Consider the following 11515-nt stretch of genomic DNA (forward strand, 5'->3'; position numbering starts at 1 on the left):
GCTCTAACTCACAGCCCCACCACAGTCAGGGCCCATGGGCACAGACATGACTTCATCACACAGCAGCTTTCCATGATGTCAGCAAAACACTACATACCCAAGACATTTGCAGAACTGAAGCTACTTTCTAGACACTGATTTGAATGTTGAGAAACTTGGGCTCTCGGGTAGCAGTTTGCTGCAAGCCTGGGAGAAATGTGGACTCATTTGGAAGTTCTTACCTACTTAAAGGGGTGTTCTCAGAAAGAAAGGAGAAATGGGGAGGAATACAGAATACTTGTAGTAATAATGGCTGAAATCTTATCAAATTTGATGGAAACCCTTAATTATAGAGTCAATATTTACCTGCAGTGAAATAAAAACAATCAGATATGCTCTTAGATACGTCATAGTCATACCATGGAAAAACAAGGGAGAAATTTTGAAATTGCAAGACAAAAACATCCCTTCATATACAGAGGACCACATTAAATTAACCACTGACTTTCAATCAGAACCAGTGGGGGAAAGGCCCTGAAATGACACTAGTAAAAAAGCTGAAAGAGAAAAACTTGTCCAGGTGCCTAGGTGGCTCATTCTGTTGGGCATCTGCCTCTTCATTTCAGCTCAGCTCATGATCTCAGGGTCCTGGGATCAAGCCCCATGTCAGGCGCCCTGCTCAGTGGGGGGTCTCCTTCCCTATCGCTCTGCTCCTCCCCCTGCTCGTGCGTGTGCACGCGCACACACACACACACTCTCTCTCTCTCTTTCAAATAAATACATCTTTTAAAAAATTGTCAACCCAGAATTCCATACCTAGCAAATCTGTCTTTCAAAAATGAAGGCAAAATAAAGATATTTCCAGATATACAAACTTACAAGAAATACTAAAGGAAATCTTTGAACTGAAAAAAAGCAAAACCAAAACAAAATGAAAACTTGATTCCAAGATTTGAAAATGCTGGATTTGTTAAGGAATGTGCATGAGCATGTGCATGTGTGCCTATACAGAATGTTGTGAAAGTGTTTCTGCAGTTTACTCTTTGCTCATTTCAGAAGGAAAAACACTACAAAGGACTGAGAAACATACCTGGGAGGTTTAACTATTTCATTTTCTTTTGTACTTCCTTAGCTTTGTAAATTTTGAATAATCACTAATTTTCTAAGTCCCTCTAGCTGAAGTTAGTGAAGATTAATTGAAATAAAGCATCTTAAGATATTTTCAAAATGCACATGGCTAAAGAAGCACAAAAGAAATTGACAAAGGTCTGTCTCTAGCATGGTGAGTGGGTAGGAGTGTCAGGCCTGGGAGGGTGGAGGGATGATGGAGCTACAGGGCTGGTGGTGGAGAGGGGATGTGGTCCAGCGACTTGTGTCTCTTACCTGCCCTCAAGGGCCCTTTGTGACCAGAACAAAGCTCTGTGATGTGGGCATGGGGCTTGTGTCTGCACCTCCACACCCAGGGCTCAGTTGCCTGAGAGCAGCAGTGCGATCAGTCACTAACTCTCAGGGCTCAGTTGCCTGAGGGCAGCAATGCAATCCTACACTGATGTTTTTCAGAGGAAAGAGATGGAGAATTATCTCTTTCCTCAGAAATTCTTTACAGATGGTTGGCTGAGATCCAGTCCCACTCCCTGGGGAGTTAATGCCATCCTTGCCTTCATATGGGGACTGGGGCACTTCTTCCTATTACTTTCCTATTTGCAGCCTGATCCGTCCTCACCACCACGCAAGAAATACAGGAAGAGCAGGAAGGTAAGGAACCCTTGGCCTAGACCCAGCAGAGTGTGATTCTATCTTCTTTTCTATTATTCTTTCCACTTTTCTGAGTCAATGGAGAGACTCCTAAAATAGGAAAGAATAGGACGTGTATTCTCAGGAGAGAGTAGACCACCATCTATCCAGGACAAGCCAGACCGGGCAGGGGTTAGAGGGACATGAGGATTTCTCCCCAAAATTCTTGGGCCGGAGTCTAGGTGTGGTGGAGGGGTCCAGGACAGTGTCCCAAACACAGTGACCAGTGGCTGAGGACCAGAGGTTAAGAGCTGCCTCTCTAGTGGAGGTCAGACCCCTGAGCACTGGGTCACCTGCTGTTGGGGCGGGGGGCCCAACCTCCCCATGTTCTCCTATCTCAGTACCAAGGGGAGCCACTGAGGAGCAAGAGAAGCAAGAAAAACCAGACTCTGAAAGGTGAGCATCCGCCACTCACCCCGGCGTGCCCCAGTTACACTGTACCCCCTGCTCTGAGGGCCCAGCCCCACTGTCTCCAGGACACCAGGACCTGAGCCCCTCCCTCAGGAAACAGAGCACGGGGTGGGGGGTTGGGGGCTTTCGGGAGGGAAAGTGGAACCGGGAGGCTTCCCAGATTCTGGGACAGAACAAAGCCCGAGCGTCTGGAAATGGGTGTCGCTGGGCAGTGGCCCCAGGGCCTGGGCTGGGGGCGGGACCTCCTCCTCCCACAGTGGGTAAGCTGTTCAACTCTGCTCAGATTCCTCTGTGAGGCCACGCAGTCCTTCCTTGCCCAGCAAGGTCATGAACGAGGAAGCACTTTGGAAAAGACAAAGCATTCCCCATCATGAATCCTGCAATCACCATGTGGGCACGTGGCCTTGGACAATGCTGTTTGAGGCTCCTGAGTCCAATCCCCTAAAGGTCTCCCCTAAAGGGACATTGTACCCAGCCTCCTGTAAGACCCCTGGGCCCCGCCTTCTGCTGTGACCCCATCTCCTGTTTCCAGTTTTCAGAGATTCCTGCAAGATCTGGTAGAGGATCAGGACCTGTTCTCCCTTCTGCAAAGGTAAAGGATCTGCCCCCTTCTCCCCTGGGTGGACCTCCCCGAGTCTATGGTGTGACCCCCAGGGTGCAGGGAATGGCTTCTGGGGCTGTTCAGGGGGGCTGGGAGGAGCCATGGGGACAGGCTGTGACCAAAGCCCCTGGCTGAGGGACAGCAGGAGCATTGTGACATGGGTGTGGGGTGTGGAGGACTATGGGGACCACTCCCAGCCCTGGCTGCTGCAGCAGCAGCTCACACTTCCTGTCTCCTGCAGCCACCTGGCGAGGCTCTCTGACCAGGGGGGCTTTCACCAGTTCTTACCGCAAGCAGCCCCTGGGCAGGTGTGCTGAGGACTGCCAGTTGGAGCCCATCATCCATGCAGGGAGCCTGTGGAAGATGCTGCTCCCACCGTGGCCCCTTCACCTGTACGTGCTCCACAGACAGGGCCCCCTTGGCCTCCTGCCTCCACCCTGCCAGCAAGACCAATGACCTCCTCAATTTCTGTTGGTTCACACTCCTCCCTGTGTACTTCCTGGCTAGCAGAGCCTTTCCTCTGCCCAGATGGCTTTTCATACTAGCCACTTACTCTTCCCCCATCCCCGCCATGTCTCCGTCTTTCAGAGGCCTCCCCTTGTCCTCTGACAGCCTCCTTAGCCCCAGAGTGGCTGGACTCTCTTTTGACTCTCCCTCAGTGGGACTCAAGGGCACCCCCGCCTTGTCCTATCCCACAGAGCTTGGCTCTGCACATGCCTTGGTCAGCTGACAGGATAGCTTCTCCTGTCCCAACCATCTCGGGCCTGGGCCGCTCACGCTGCCCCATTTTGGCCCTGTCCTGGTGACAGGCAGCTGCCAAAGCCTGAAACCTGTCCACCTCAACAGGCTTGGAGTCCCATCAAGCACCTCTGTCCCATGGCCCACCAGAGACCTTGTTCTGGGGAGACCCCTACACACAAACAGGGAGAGACTAGGTCCCTCCCTCATCAAGCCAGACGTCCAGAAGCTTCTGGAGATACTCATCACCAAGAGAACAGAACTGAAGTTTTGGAAGGAGAAGGGAAAAAAGGAAAGGTCAAACTACCAGCTGACCTCTTTTGGGAGAATGTTCAAGTCCCCAGGTGACGGGCAGGACGGGCAGGCTGCCTGTCCTTCTGAAGCATGAGAGGCAAAGCAAAACAGCTGCTCAGTCCCGAGACGCCCCCACATCCCAAGATTCCAGGGGACAATTTGGAGCAGAAATGCAGCCAGCTCTTCTGGGGTCTCCCCTTTCTGCACAGCAAGTCCCTGGTGGCCACTGTCAGGGTGACCGATCTCCCACTGGAGTTCCTGTCCATCATATTCAATGAGCTCTCTCATGCCTTGTCATTCCAGATTCAGGCCAATGTGGCTCCCCACCTCTCACTGACCCAGGACTTACAGAACACTTCGGCCCCACCTCAAACCTTGACTCTGAGTTTGTTCCCGCCCCAGCCCCTGCCTCTGGCTAGGCCCCAGCCCCTCCCTCTGGCTCAGCCCCAGCCCCTGCCCCTCCCTCTGGCTCAGCCCCTGCTGGTCCCTCTGGACCAAGCCCAGCCCTCCCCCATTAGCCCCCCGCCACTCCCCCTGGAGCAGGCCCAGCTCCGGCTTCTAGCTGGGCCCCAGACCCCATTCCACCTTGCACCCTCCGTCCCAGTGGGATCGCCTTCTCTGCCACTGGAGATGGGGAACTGTGAGGTGTCTTGCCCTGTAGCCCAGAAGACACAGTCTTACATGTCAACTGCCATTCAAAACCTGGAATGTCACTTTCTGAAGAAGCAACTAAAAAGCAGCAAGATACCTGCTGTGGTGAAAAAATCTCAGGAAGTCTTTAGCCCAGATCCTCCAGACCTTCCCCAGGGTGGCCACGCCCCCAAAGTCCAAGGGTCAGTCTCTGTACTTCCTGGGGACTTGATGGACTCTGCACTCTGGGAGCAACTGGACTGGCACCTTTGGAACAGGTTCATGAAGCAAGAAAGGGGCCCACCCCACAGGATCCAGCTATCCCTGAAGACACAGCCTCACCACAAGTTCCAGAAGGTGCCCCAGGCACATGGCTGGCACAGTCCCACGTCCGAGTCTGAGTCTACGGATGGAAGGTGCCAGGCCACACAGAGGACTGGGTCCAAGTAGCCAGGAAGGACCATACCAGGAAAAAGCGTGGGCAAGAATTCAAGGTCCAGTGGAGGGAGGATCCGGAAAGATCTACACAGGGGTGCAACGAGCTCTCCAGGGAAGGTTCCAGGAATAAATCCTGAAGAGTCAGACACAGACCTGAAGCCCTCCACAAGCAGCACAGATGAGAAGTGCCCAGAGAAGGATCTGAGAGCCCATTTCAGGAAGTTGGGGCAGTTCAGAGAGGGTTGGATCCCTTTGGATGTTCACCCTTCCCAGCTTGCTGCCTACCACACCTCGGACCTTCCCAGAAAGCCAAGACCTCATGGGAAACCTGGAAAACCAGCACTTTCCAAGGGTTGGGAACCCTGCATGACCACCTCCCATGATTTTTCCATCCTCAGTCCATACACTCAGCAGTTGCTAGAAGCACATATCATAAGGCTTGGGGTGAAGCACCAGTGGGGCCTCCTCCTCAAGGTTCTCAAGCCTATAAACCTCTTCAAGTTGAAGAAGGGCTTCCTCCTCTCCTGGTCCTCCCCTCCCCGCTCGGCCACCTGCATATCCAAGGCTGGCTTGGGGCCCAAGTTCGTGGGAAATCCTCCTCAGCCCTATCAAGGAGAGGTGATGAGTCTTATCCCACCTGGGGGGGGGGGTCCCCTTGGTGCTTCTCTGCCTACGTGTGAGGAAATCCATCAGGCTCTGTCAAGGACTTGACCTGGTGGTGTCCCTCTGGCTGGACAAGGGGCCAGGCCACCTTCTCAGACCTTCACATACAGCTTTTGGGGCAGAAGCTGGCACAATGAGACTGCCTTGAGGACTCTTATGAACAGCACCTTGGAGTCAAGTCCAAGTCCAGCAACGGCCATGAAGGATCCAAGGAGGGTGACCAGGGGTCAAGTCTCACGGGACATGACAGTGCTAGAGCTCACTTTAGAGTCCCAGGATTTGAGTGCCAAAGAGCCTGGGGAGGCTGGGGAGGTCAAGGAGGCCCCTGCCTGGGGAGTCACCTTAGAACCTGTGTCCTGGCCAACAATCAAGGCCTCCATGGCAAGCTGAGAAAATCAGGGTCTTCAGGGAAAAGCGACAGCCCCCTGCAATCTACAAAGTTGGTCGCCCGAGACCCAGAAGAGCTATGTCTTGAGGCACGGTGCAGGGGATCAGAGCCCCAGAGGTTGATAGGGTCAGAGAATTGGCCTCGTGTTGCCACCCCCATCGTGCTGCTTCAAGACTGTGAAATTGGGGTCCTCCTTCAAGACTGTGCCACTGAGAGTCTCCTTCAAGACTATTAGTCCAACGTGTTCCTCGCTGCCAACATCTTGGCTTCTCAGGGATCTCTGTCTGGCTTCCAGAGCAGGTCCAGTGAAGACACATCTACTTCCCAAGTGCTACATGGCCAAAGATCCCATGGCCAGAGCCCCCACAGGCAGTCAGGACCCCTGGGACTGCAGCACCAATGTAAGAGCCTGAGCAGGTCATGTGTCCCCCCGAGGAGAGAGAGAGCTCCAGGAGGTCCCTCTCGAGAGAGCCTGCCAAAGAGCTGTCAGAAATGAAGGTCCTCCAGATCAGTGAGGTGGGATGTCCCATCCAGAGCAAGGAGTCAGCAGAGGCCTCGGGAAGCAAGGTCTGTGAGATTTTGAAGAGAGAGGAGGCTCCTCTGGAATACTACTTCAGGAGAAGGATGAAACACTTGCTACAGTGGTTCTTTCCCAGTAGAGGAAAAGACTGGAAGATTCCCTTCAAAAGGGCAAGCCTTCATCATCCCAGGGCTGGGGACAAGTCATGGGCAGGTCGGCCATGGACAGCGCTTCTGCCAAGGCTCTCGTGACCACTGTGAGGTGGATCCTAGAGGAGAAAATGGTGCCTCACCAGGGGCTCAGGGCCCCAGTGTTCAGCTGGTGCAAAAACGATCTCTAGGCTTTGGCAGACCCCAATGTCTGCCACCACAGTGTTCTCTCCTACCAAGAGAAGAGGAGAGTGATGAGAGAGACAGCCAGTCCACAGGGCACCCCCAGGGGCCACAGCTATTCCAACAAGACTGAGTGAATCGTGTGGCCCTTCCCCACTAGTGTGCTAGGGTGCCCAGGCCGACCCTGCCAGTACAGGTCCCTGGTTCCGGGCCCTTCAGGTCTCACCCAGCAACCCCACTACCCCAAGCATTGCCTCCTTCAAAGATACATCTCACCTGGCCAGCCACTGTGTGCTTCTCATACCTTTTCTGGGAGGACAACTTTCCTCCAAGGAAAAATGCAAATGGTGCAGAGAAAAACTTTTTTTTTTTCTCACATTAGCACATCCTCTATGAGCTAATGGCTTCTCCGTGCCACAGTTATTTTGCTTCCTCAAAATATATGTGTTTTTTTTTTCCCTCATGAGTGGTGCTGGCCTCTGTGTGTGCCCTGCTGCAGTAGGAGGGAAGGATCAGGGTCCGCTCTCCCCGAGGGCCTGCTTTGGCTTCCAGAACAGATGGGGCCTTGGAGGATGGGTGACCTAGGGGTCTACCCCGCCCCCTTCCCCGCTCTCCTTCGGTTTCCATGAAAAGGTGAACAAGACCCAGACCAGGACCTTGCTCTGCCCATCCTCTCCTGCTTTCCCTCCATCTGGAACTTGTGTGGCTGTAGGAGGGTCTGCCGAGGCAGAAATCCTGCTCAGTCTCCAGGAAGAAGGAGACCTAGGTCAGAGTGGGGCCTGCAGTTGGGAGGCAAAAGGCTGGCCCTGAGGGAGAGGTGAGAAATCCTGCCCCCCCACCCCGCCCCAGTCTCATGCAGGGAGTAGAGGACGGCTACCCCAGGAGCCTTCTCTCCCCAGGGAATCCCATCCTAGCTCCATGCAGCCCCTCTTCTCACACTCAGAGCAGCAAGAGACAAGCTCACACCCAGCTCTGAGGGTATGTTTGGGGTGCCACAGCGACCCCCAAGGACCAGCCTGCCCAGCCCCAGGGCACTAAAGGGGCCTGCTCACCAGCACCCCCTTCCCCTTCTGGGGGATGGGGCTGTGGGCCACATACCCTGGGAGTCCAGGAAGAAGGCCAAGTGACAGGGTGTGCCAATGCCTGGTGTGATGACTGAGGACCCTCGGTGTCCCACTGCCACCCAAGGGCCCAGAAGGGAGAAGTTAGAGGCCCTGCGGCTCTCCCTGCAGGGTGTTGGCCCCACTCCAGCTGCCAAGCCCAGGGGTGGGGGGGTGGGGGGAGTGGGGTAGGGGTTGTACAGAAGCCACCTGAGATCTCACATGGATGGCCAGGTGCCCAAGCAAGGCCTTTAGGCAGAGAAGTTAACTTCTGCACAATTTGATAAATTTGTAGGACTATGGGCCTGGGACGGACTTGCGGTCTGTGCCCTTTACATAAACGGGTGGCCAAGGACGGCTCCCAGGGGACTGGTGGGGACTCAGAGGCCAAGAGACTGGCCTGGCTCCGGGTCTTGGTTACCCCAGAGTCTGGAGGGGCAGGAGAACCTCAGATGGGGCTTGTCCCACCCTCGGCTGGAAGGGACATGTCCAGAAAGGAGGGTGGAGTGTAGGAGGGCCGCCCCCACTGCGTGCTCCGCTCCCAGCCCAACATTGTCCTCTGGGGCCCTCCACACATTGCTCTGATGGAGACCCACACAGAGACCCCACACAGCAACCTTTGACAGAGACCACGTGCAGAGACATCAGAGACCCACACAGAGATGGTGTACAGAGACCTCTGACAGAGATGCACACAGAGACCCATACAGAGACTCCTCAGCACGACCCTACACAGAGGTCTCCACCAGAGACTCACAGGGGCAGGGGCTAAGTTTCTGCTTATCATGTTACCATTACTTATTATCATCCACTTTGTAGACAGCAAGGCTTTCTCAGAAACACTTGGAGACCAAGCCCATCCTGTACTGAGAGACTCCCAGCAGCTGCTGCTGTTGGGCTGTGACAAACACCATGACAGGGGCCATGATCGCCCCAGTGCGAAAGGGGGAGTGGGGAGGGTCCCCTGAGGGCAGGCATCCTGCACTGCCGATTCCTACGAGGAGGATCTCCTCCAGAAGCTTGTGTGCACACCACTATGGACCACACTTCCCCCTCTGACGGAGGAGCTTTGCTATGCATCCTCGCAATCCATTTCTGATGGTGTTTGGCCACTTATGTAACTGAAGACCATCAGTTTCTAAAATTTCAGGAAATTTACGTTAACTAAAAATTTTGTTTCTTAGACTCTATCTATTGGGGGGGAGGGACAGAGGGGGAGGAGCAAAGGAGGAAGGGAGAAGGGAAGCAAGAAGGAAGGGAGAAGGACAAGCAAGACTCCCCACTGAGTGGTGAGCCCAGACTGCTGGATCTCAGGATCTGAGATCATGACCTGAATTGAAACCGAGAGGAGACGCCTTAATCGACTGAGCCAGCCGGGTGCCCCTGACATTTTTTAACTAACTTTCGAAGTATGCAAGAGAGGAGAAAATACGTAACTGAAGTATTCACAAAACCGTAATGACGGTGATGTTCTGTGCTTGTGGAGGGCTTCCTCTGCATGAAGCCCTAAGTCAGGACCTTGGCTTAGAGCACCTTGCTCACAACCCTAACCTCTCCCCTAAACCCTCCTCTAACCACACCCAATAACTGCTCCCCTAACCCCTCCTCTAACCCCTTCTCTAACCACTCCCCTAACTGCTCCCCTAACAGCTCCCATGTTCACAGGTATCAATCCATGTAAGTGACGAAGAGCAGGAAAGTTTGTTGCTGTTGTCTGCTTTGTAAAGCAAGGTTGTTTTTTTTGCCACTTCTCTTCTGGATTATTTCAGACATTAGACAAAGCTTTAGACGAAAGTTCTCCCTCATCTAGGAGACTGAATCCTCCCACATTTTATCACAAACTTTTCCTACAAACATTCCAGAAATGCCAATGTAGTACATAACATTTTCTACAAATGAATAAAAGCAAAGATTTATCTCATTCATGTAAATGCTAAGAAAGCAAGACAGTGAATTAGTGATTGAAGCCTCACCCCTGAGGCTTAAGCAGACCAGCAGAGACCTGCAGCAGATCAACTATGGAGAAGGACGATACACGTGAGCAACGATGACTTTGCAATCATAGGGCAAACTATGATGTGGGACTTGAAAAATCCTAGAAGTGGTCACTGTCAAGACATCCCTCCTATTCTTTCCCACAGAGTCTGAGGGGCCAGTGAGGCCTCAAACTTTTGATTTACCATGAGTCATAAAAGCTTTTCAATCTGGAGAAGTCCCTTTCTGAAATGGAACTACCCTTTTGTGTCATTCTTTTAAGTCACTTTCTCTCCTTCATTTGTTCATCCAAAAGTATTTGTCGAATAGCCAGGGTTGGCATGGAGCCTGGAAGAGGACCCCCCATCAGCCTCTATGCTGGCTTGAACCAGACAGACATCTGAAGAAAAGGGGCTCATCTGTGCTGAGATCGGTTTCCAGGACACTAAACATGCTTTTTTCATAAGCAGGATCTCAATAAATCCATGCCATGACCCTGTGTATTAAGGTAAATCAGGCTGTTTTTTATGGAAAGAAAGAAAAACAGAGGTCGGGAAAGTTGTTTGGCCAAGGGGTCACCCCTCACGAGGCCTGCCCCTGAGACTGAGCATGGGAGGTTTCTGGAATAACGTCCCCCACACTAGGGCACACGCTGGGAGGAATCCACTTACTGATGGGAAGTTTTATCTACACATACTCCTCGGTTTTCCTACCAAATAGGACTGCTGAGTCATGGAAACACTAAGTAGGAATTCTCAGGGGAAACACCAAGAAAGAAACATTGAGACTAGGGTGCTGAGTGACTGTCTTTAGTCAATCCTTCATCTGTCTCATGCCTTCAACTACCCCATCAGCACTCGGAGGGTTCAGCTGGATGGGCTCAAAGCCGAACAAACTGACTAAAAAAAGACCCGATGACAAGATTTCACCAATGCCCAGGAGTTTAAAGGACAGCAGAGAGAGCCAAGATTCCCCATCAGAAGAAGCCAGGGACATCTGGAGGAGAAAGGTACAGCTTAGCCCCTCACAGGCCTGCTTTGCATGGAAAGAAAGGGAGAAAATTCTGGCACTCTTTCCCGTAAGCATGGAAAGACCATCCTTCCTTCATTCACAACTTGCCACCCGAAAAACAAACAAAACATGAGGATAGACTGAGCCAGAGGAAGTGGTTTCTACCCCACTATTCCTAAGTTAGTATTATGGTCTTACAATACCTCACTTTTATTGTTTAACTGTCTCTGTTCTGAGTACACTTCAGAGAAAATTCTTAAGTGAGCATTCAAGTAAAGCCATAAAAATGTTGTGTATGATCAAGTGTGCATTTTAGTGATTTATAATTCCACTTCTAACGTAGGAAATGCTCCATGCTTCCCAAGCTAAGCTTGTTAGGGGTCAGACAGATTCATGAATGTGTGCAGTCTCTATTATATTTCCGTCCTGGGCTATTTTTCTTCTCAATGTTTACCGCTGCTTAAGCAGTGATTTAGAAAAAATACTTTGACTACTTTTTTTCACTCTACAAACCCACTTCAAATATTATGGAAATATTAAAGGTATAATTTTCCCGTTCCGTTTTCATGCCTTGAAGCCTTTTAGTTTGTATTTTTGAGAACGCTGTGCATTGAAAGTGACCTAAGTGTGCTGGGTGTCCTG

At 52.1% G+C, this 11515-nt stretch overlaps 1 pseudogene; it reads left to right on the forward strand.

Moving 5' to 3' along the window:
- The first annotated feature begins 4411 nt into the window (after nucleotides 1-4411).
- LOC116877560 lies at nucleotides 4412-7241 on the forward strand (annotated as a pseudogene).
- The last annotated feature ends 4274 nt before the right edge of the window (nucleotides 7242-11515 follow it).

The sequence above is a fragment of the Lontra canadensis genome, unplaced genomic scaffold (assembly GCF_010015895.1).
Source record: "Lontra canadensis isolate GAN:19392208 unplaced genomic scaffold, GSC_riverotter_1.0 scaffold53, whole genome shotgun sequence".
In the NCBI taxonomy this organism is placed as follows: Eukaryota; Metazoa; Chordata; class Mammalia; order Carnivora; family Mustelidae; genus Lontra; species Lontra canadensis.